Source organism: Miscanthus floridulus, chromosome 13 (genome assembly GCF_019320115.1).
Source record: "Miscanthus floridulus cultivar M001 chromosome 13, ASM1932011v1, whole genome shotgun sequence".
In the NCBI taxonomy this organism is placed as follows: Eukaryota; Viridiplantae; Streptophyta; class Magnoliopsida; order Poales; family Poaceae; genus Miscanthus; species Miscanthus floridulus.
Window position 1 is genome coordinate 40,119,861 of NC_089592.1, and position 7,878 is coordinate 40,127,738.

Below are 7,878 nucleotides of genomic sequence, written 5' to 3' on the forward strand. Positions count from 1 at the left end.
ATCATGTTGGTAGTGTTAAGGAACAGTCTTCCAAGGATGATGGTTGTATCATCTTCTTCTTCTCCCATGTCCAGAACCATAAAGTCGGTAGGGGCATAGTGATCATGTATTCTTACCATGACATCTTTTGCTATTCCCTCCGGAAATTGGATTGATTGGTCTGCCATCTACAATTGCATATATGTAGGGAACAACGATTCCTTACCAAATAAGTATTCATACGTTACCTTGGACATTATGTTTATACCCAATCCAATGTCACAGAAGGTCTTATGGAAGATTCTTTGTCCAATGGTACACTCGATCATTGGTATGCCTGGATCATCCTTCTTAGCTAGGAGTGGTGAAGTGAGAAGGTGGTTGTACTCTGATCGGAGTGTGTTAATCATGTTAACTAATTCTTCTTGTGGCTGCCTAGCCTTATTCTTCCTCCTTCTCCTATTGTTCTTCTTCTTGGTCACTGTTGTCTCTTCGGGCAGGTATGACATCTACGGATGTTCGAGAGATTGCAAGATATGATTCTTGAAAGAAAACTTCTCCTTTCTATCCTTGATTATGAAACAAATCTTGGCACTGTCCATGTAGATGATGGCTTTTGCGGTTCTTAGGAAAGGTCAGCCCAAAATAATGGGTGCCTTTACATTTCCACCTGTTTCGAAAACCACAAAGTCTATGAAAACATATGATTGTACCACTTAAACAATAGTGTCATCAACAACTGCCTTGGGATAGTAGAGTGACTAATCTACAAGCTGCAAACACATATTTGTGTACAACAAAGTATCACCATTAATTTGAACATAAACTACCTTAGACATGATGTTGACACTTCCTCCAAAGTCACAGATAGCTTCTTGGAAAATGTGAGGTCCAATGGCGATGGGGATGACATGTCTTCCTAGATCGCTCATCTTTTCCAGCAAGGTATATTCTATCCACCATCCCATCGATGGTTGTATACAGTAGTATGATGTATTATGGATATCGACAAGATTTGTAGTTTCTAGATCTTCTAGTTGCCCTAGAATCTTACCTTTGTCGGATGGAGGAACAACAGCAGCCACCTAAGCTATTTATGATTCTATCATTTTATTAAAGCTATGCTAGTTCTTAATGGCAGAAGCAAAGCTATCCATTCTATTATTTATATTCTCTAGAATTTTATCTTTGGTAGCTACCTTTCTAGATAATCCCTTCATAAGTTTAGATTGGCTAGCAATTAATTCTCTCAAGGCTAGCTAGCAATTAATTCTCTCATATGTTGAGGACGCAAGTAATTGTTGTGGACAAAGTCCACATCCTCATGGGTCTCAGGGTAGCTGTTTCGTGAATGCCTAGTGCTTCCACATACTTCACACATCATGCAGGAATCATGAATGTGCATGACTTCTTGCTTCTCATTAGCTTGATCTTCGAGCTTCTTCATCAGTGGGTCCATCTTGGCAGACTGCATGTCTACCTCCTTGAGTTGATGCATATCTCCACCTCTCTTATGGGTTTGAAGACGTTCTTCATTCCAACCTTGGTTGGAGGCCATCTTCTCCACAAGAGCTATTGCAACTAGTATGGTGAGTGACAAGAATGCACCTCCTGCAGCAGCATCCATAGTCTTATGGGTACTGTTGGTCAACCCATGGTAGAAAGTCTACATGAGAAGCCAATTCTCCATCCCATGATGGGGACATTCTGATATGTAATCTTGAAAGCATTCCCATGCCTTAGGGATAGATTCATCATGTTGTTGCTGAAAGCTTGAGATTCTCCCACATAGAGCATTGGTCTTGCCTGTGGGAAAGAACTTTGCTAGGAAAGTAGTGGAGCAATTATCCCATGTAGTATTTCTATCTTTGTTGGTGTAGAACGATTGCTTTGCCTTCCCCAAGAGTGAGAATGGAAAGAGGTGAAGTAATATGGCATCTTGGGTTACTCCTTTGATGGTGAAAGTGCTACAGATTTCTAGGAAGTGTTGGAGATGTGCAGTCACATCTTCATGTGCCTTTCCACAAAACTGGCTTGCTTGCACCATGTTGATGAGGGCTGGCTTGAGCTCTAATCCATTGTCTCCAACATTGACTATTGGTCTAGTACAGATGTTGGTTGTAGTTGGAGCGGAGAATTCACAGAGAGTCTTGTTAGCTATGGCTTCAAATTCTAGTGTTAAGCTTAGCCTTATCTGGTCATCTTCCGATTCTAAAGCTAGGACTTTCTTGAGTTTAGCTCTAGTCCACCTGATTAATGCTTCTAGATCTTCAACATAGTTTGTTAGAAGGTCAAAACCTGTCATACATTACCCTGCATAAGGTACTCAAGTTGACAAAACAAGGGTAAGCCTATTTGAGCAGAGGTCAATGGTTTTCCTCGATCACATCAATAAGTATAAGTTTATTAATACTTCACTTGCCCAGCTATCTTCCCTAGCAATGGCGCCAGAAATGCTTGTTGGTATTTATTAACTTGTCACTTGTTTTAGTAGCCACCTATTATAAACCTATATCTCCTAACATTACTTTATTAGGTTGTCAGCCCTAGTGATGATGCCAGAGATGCTTGTTGCTACTACATAGCATTACTACTAGAATAATACTAAGTAGTTCTTTATCATTTTATGTGACTAGAAAGAATATATAAATATATGAATGAAAAGGATCTGCAAGCGCACATATAATATACCATTGTAGCACTTCACCCAAGAGTATTCTAGGTATCGTTATTTATATTTTTACCACAGGGAAGGTCTAGCATGGACATGTATTGATAACTTATACTATTGATGGAGAAGTAAAGCATAACCAATAATCTACTCATAATAGGGGTAAGTCATAGGATAATATATATATATATATATATATATATATATATATATATATATATATATATATATATATATATATATATATATGATGAGTATTGATCAATGATAATGATAAATCACTCAGAGTACTCCTTTCTATGGCATTAGCATGGTTAGGTAGAATATTAGAGGAATAATTCCTAAGTCATTCTTAATTCCAAGTCAAAGCATACATTGATTAGTGCAATTATACCTAGTAATCATTGCTAAGATCATCTTCATATCTACACATAATGGATATTACTAAGGAAGATTAAGAACAGAGCTTGTCATCCTTTGTAACCGCATCCTACGTTCACCTACATTTGGGGAGTAGACTACAAAGGACTCAATGGGAGTGTCACATCCGTGTCTACCACATGACCTAGAATGTAGGGTGTATCCACAAGTAAATAACATATAAGCACCACGCTTACACGTTGTCAACCACCCACCCATGGATTCTTAGAGTGAGCGCTATACGAACTTATGCATGAACATGATGATAATCCAACTATACTAAGCATATAATCAAAGTAGACGATGAACATTATAATGAAGAACATAAATGAGATGAATATTAAAATTGTCATAACAATTGTAGCAAGCATATAAAAGTAATGGAGATGTAAAAGAGAGGTGGTACAAAATTATACCAAACCACGCTCTTGACACGATTAGGAATCCAAGCGAAGCCTGCTTGCCTCCCTCTAGACCTAGTCTAACTAGCTATGCCCTATAATTGATAGAGCTCTGAGGATGATTAGGGTTTCTATCTTCTCAAATGACTTATCTATATCTTAGGGGGGTAGGGGCTGGTATATATATGCCAGAGCGTCCAACATGAGCCCTTGGATCAAACCAACTTAAAGGACGGCGTAGATGCAACCTAGGATGTGGTGGAGAACCGACATTGCGATGCAGAGGCAGACAGTTGGCCCTAGGGGCTAGGTGACCTGCAGGTGGGGCCAGCCGACCCCACCTGGCATCCACTCGGGCTTTGCCTCAGTGTGGAGTCCTCTCAAGTCTTCTAGTGTCTGTTTCCCTACGAATAAGCGCGATTAAATCTATCATATAGGTCCACCTTGATGGTTTTTTGGATAAACCTGGTAGATTATATAGATTCATCAAAACTCATGGAATTTGTTAGTTTAAACCCCTAGACCTTAGTTGGTGATTATATTTATGCTCTTATGCATGTTATATTGACGGTTTATAATGGTTGTTAACTACCATCAACAATTAGTAAGATGAGTCAAGTTGTACCCTCACTGGTTTTAGTAATTAATTTTCTAGGTGTAGCGTCCTACATGCGTGAGTATGAGTTCCCTTCTCATGCTTGACTTCTACCATTGCCCAAGCAATTCATGCCTGAACATCTCAGGCATGACATAAGAAACCTTAAGGTGGAAATTGTTTCCCTTTTCTCTCACGGAGAAGGTGAAATAGTGGTACACACATGCCATAGGAAGTACAAATGGGGATTGGGAAGAACTTAAAGACATGTTTTGCCTTGCATTCTTCCCTATGTCCTGTATTGACTCCCTACCAAGGGCAATCCTTGATTTCGAGCAGTACGAGAGGGAATCTATAGGTGCAGCCTAGGTCAGGTTTTCAGTGTTAATACATGCCGGCCTAGACTTGTCTTTACCCGAGAGTGTGCTATTGCATCTCTTTTGTTTGGGTCTCGACAAAGAAGCTGCCTTACACCTTGACATGACCATTGGAGGGTCATTTACACATAAAACTATGATGGAACAAAAGAAAATCCTTGCTCACATCCTAGAAAAACATGTTTCTTCCATCATAGAACCCAAAAACCTCCAAAAGAAGGGCATGTCAAGCTTTGAGGAGCCCTCATCAGCTGAATCCAAACTCGTTCCATCCTTAGATTTGACTGATGAGCCCTCACCCAAACCATGGACACCAAAGGAAAGAGTGATTCATCCTTCGGTGTTCATAATTGAATTCGAGGATTATGGCAATACCTCGAAGTTATCATGGCATGAAAAGCACATAAAGGAAGTTTCCCCTAGAGTGGAACTACCAAAGGAATGGTTAATAGAAGTGAAACATTCTTCTAAAGCATTTTAGATTCTTTCACCTTCCATGAGCATACCTTGCTCATTAAGGGGAACAAACATAGACGCCCTACACACCCCCACAATCGAGACTAGTATCATGTCCAAATTCCTTGCGGAAGCCCTTTTGGGAAAAATGCCGCTAGTCTTGACCAACAAGCTCTTCAAAAGTTCATCAGGACTCATCATAGACAAAAATGAGGTTCACATAGATTTCCATATCTTTGCCATCCTTGAGTTTGAGCTTCTCATAGGCCACCCCTTGGACAATCTTTCCCAAGAAAAACCCTCCCAAGGGAGCCTATATGAAAAGTTAGGAGAAACCACTTCCACCACTCCTATCTTTCACCTAGAAGTCCCAATGCCGAAGCAGCACCCCAACCATGAACCGTTCGAGGAGGTGAAGTTTATATCCCCATCTGTTTCACATCCTTGTGAAATAGAACGTTCACCATCACTCTCACTCAGACCTAAACCTTGTCCCTCTAGCCATCAAAACGTTGCTCTCGATAGTGGTCAAGATTCAACATTGATCCAACACAAAAACTTATGTGCCATGGACATCACTGCAGCATCGACTCTAGAGACCAAGGAAATGAATTCCACAGACGAGCATGAAAGCTTCTCATTTGACACCCCTCATGTTTCATGCTCACTTTTGGAATCTCTAGAGTTTGTTTTGCTGAAAACCACGTGCACCTATGAGGATTCCAACCATCTCCTAATCCTTGTTTCAAAACTTTTTAGGAGAATGGTTGTGGATGCATATGTTTATCAGAAATATTGCAAATCTTGTGGTTGCATCGTGGCACTAACCTTGCAGCTTGAGCGATATTGCCCAATGATTGGTGGTGAAGCTAGGAACTACACCACCATTGATAGCTGCAAGATGAAGTTCCCATGGTCGAGCTTGTGACCATAAACAAAGCATACCCGGGAGATACCCTGAATTATCATGAAAAAATATTTATATTTACTTAATCATAAAAAACTTTTCTTTTTCAATAAAAGCAAGAACATGTTGTCAAGATAGTATGCACCTTCGAGTACTCTTGTGTGCTAACCCTTTCGGGTTAAGATCAAGAAGAACATGGGGCATATGATGCCTAAAAACATGGAAGCTGCATCGACTACATACCTTGATGATCTTTAGTGATGGAACATGCTCGAAAAGGAGACCTCGACATGACACACTTGACTTTTACACAAAAGTCCAAGTGTGGGGGGAATGGTGACAGTCTCACCATAAGTTCCATACACACCAAAAACCATCTTGGTCAAAAAGAAAAAAATGATGACAACTCTATTTTGCTAAAAAAAGAAGAGAGATAAGAAGAGAGAGAAGGAGCCACAAGACTAGTGTCCTCCTCTAGACCTTTGCTGCTATCACTATGGCTCATTGTCCATACACACTAGTTGTGTACATCCTAGCCTTGGTGATAACCTGAGATGGACCACATGTGATCAAGCCACCGATGCAGCAGCAACATCGAAGCTCCATACATAGATGCTACCAGAAAAAAAATACTTAGGTAAGCAAAGGTAAATAAATGTTCACTAATCCCTCCTAACCATAATTATCTCCATAAGAATAAAATGTGCTTATACAAGTTCATGCTTCCTTTGTTTATGTCGTTATACTCTGGTTTGGATGTATTTATGCATAATACATCTATAGGCCTTTTTAAATTAAGTATGGTGCTTAGGTTAAAATGGCCTACTTTAATCAAATTTAGACATGGTGTTTAATTTTGATTAAAGAACTTTGAGTATTACTTTCATAAAATAATGGAAGTAACCTTTTATGGAGATAAATCAAGGCTAGATTTATATTGCATCTTTTACCTTAGCCTTGCTTGAGTATAAAAAGATTGGTGAACAAATAAAAATAAACATAATAAATTAATAGATAATAATAATTTAATAATAATGATAATAAATAAGTTTTAGGCTCCCCAGTGTTTTAGCTGGAAGAGCCCTTGTTCATTTCTGTTTTTATTTTTTCTATTTGAATAAAATAGGTACAAAATAAGTATGGGGGAAGATCTCTCAAGCACAACAAACGCACATTCGAGATCTCCCACCAAAATGTTGCACAACAGCGAATGGTACATCAAGCAAAGGATAGGACTGATAGCTCAGAGAGGATTGGCTGAACCTGTTTGGTTTAGTCAAACCACCTCTGATTCCCCTTAACTCCTTCCTCTACAACATTGGTTTGTGCAACTCTACCCTCAACTCTACTAAGTTTTGAAATTTATAACTGGAACAAATTAAAAAGGCAAAACTTTTGATGCTCAATCTCCATGCTATCCTTTGATTAAATTTGCATACTCTTTATTCCTCGCTAATATTCCTATAACTTGTGAACAAACTATGATAGGGACCCCATGTTATCTAAGTAATTGGAATATGTGATATAGTAGGATGAAAATGAACCTTGCTCTCTCATGTGAAGATCTTGGGATTTATTTTACAAAATCAAAATTCAAATAGTGTGCTCCTCAATGATACTTCAAATTCCTACCAAAGCCATATCTAGTGAATAGAACTTAAAACCTCCAAAAACATTCTACTTATTCCTGCATTGGGTTTTGTCAAGTCTTGTTGACCCTTGTCAAGAAAGTTATCATGCCCCCAAGATCAAGATCACGTACACGCCACATATATTAAAGCTATTCCTACACTGGGAATATGCTAAAACATGCCTCCATCCACCTAAAACTCTGCTCCTACACTAGGAGTAGAGAAAAAAATGTGTTTGTTAGGAAAATACTCCATGTTCTACAAAATAGTGATCTCTCTCAATATATGGTTTAAGAGACATGGGCTATGCAAAAGTATGAAAAAAAATTTGGACACATGAAGGTCCAAGAAGAGAAAAAAGGGGACACATGAAGGTCCCAAGGTATTGAACGATGAAAAAGATGAGCACATGAAGGCTCATAAAAAGAAAAAAAATGATAG

General features: G+C 39.0%; 1 non-coding gene across 1 annotated transcript; it reads left to right on the forward strand.

The window, feature by feature from the left end:
- Positions 1–1,667: 1,667 nt before the first annotated feature.
- Positions 1,668–1,776, forward strand: LOC136502332 (small nucleolar RNA R71). Its single transcript, XR_010770494.1, has one exon. It is a non-coding gene; the product is annotated as a small nucleolar RNA R71 (small nucleolar RNA).
- Positions 1,777–7,878: the final 6,102 nt, after the last annotated feature.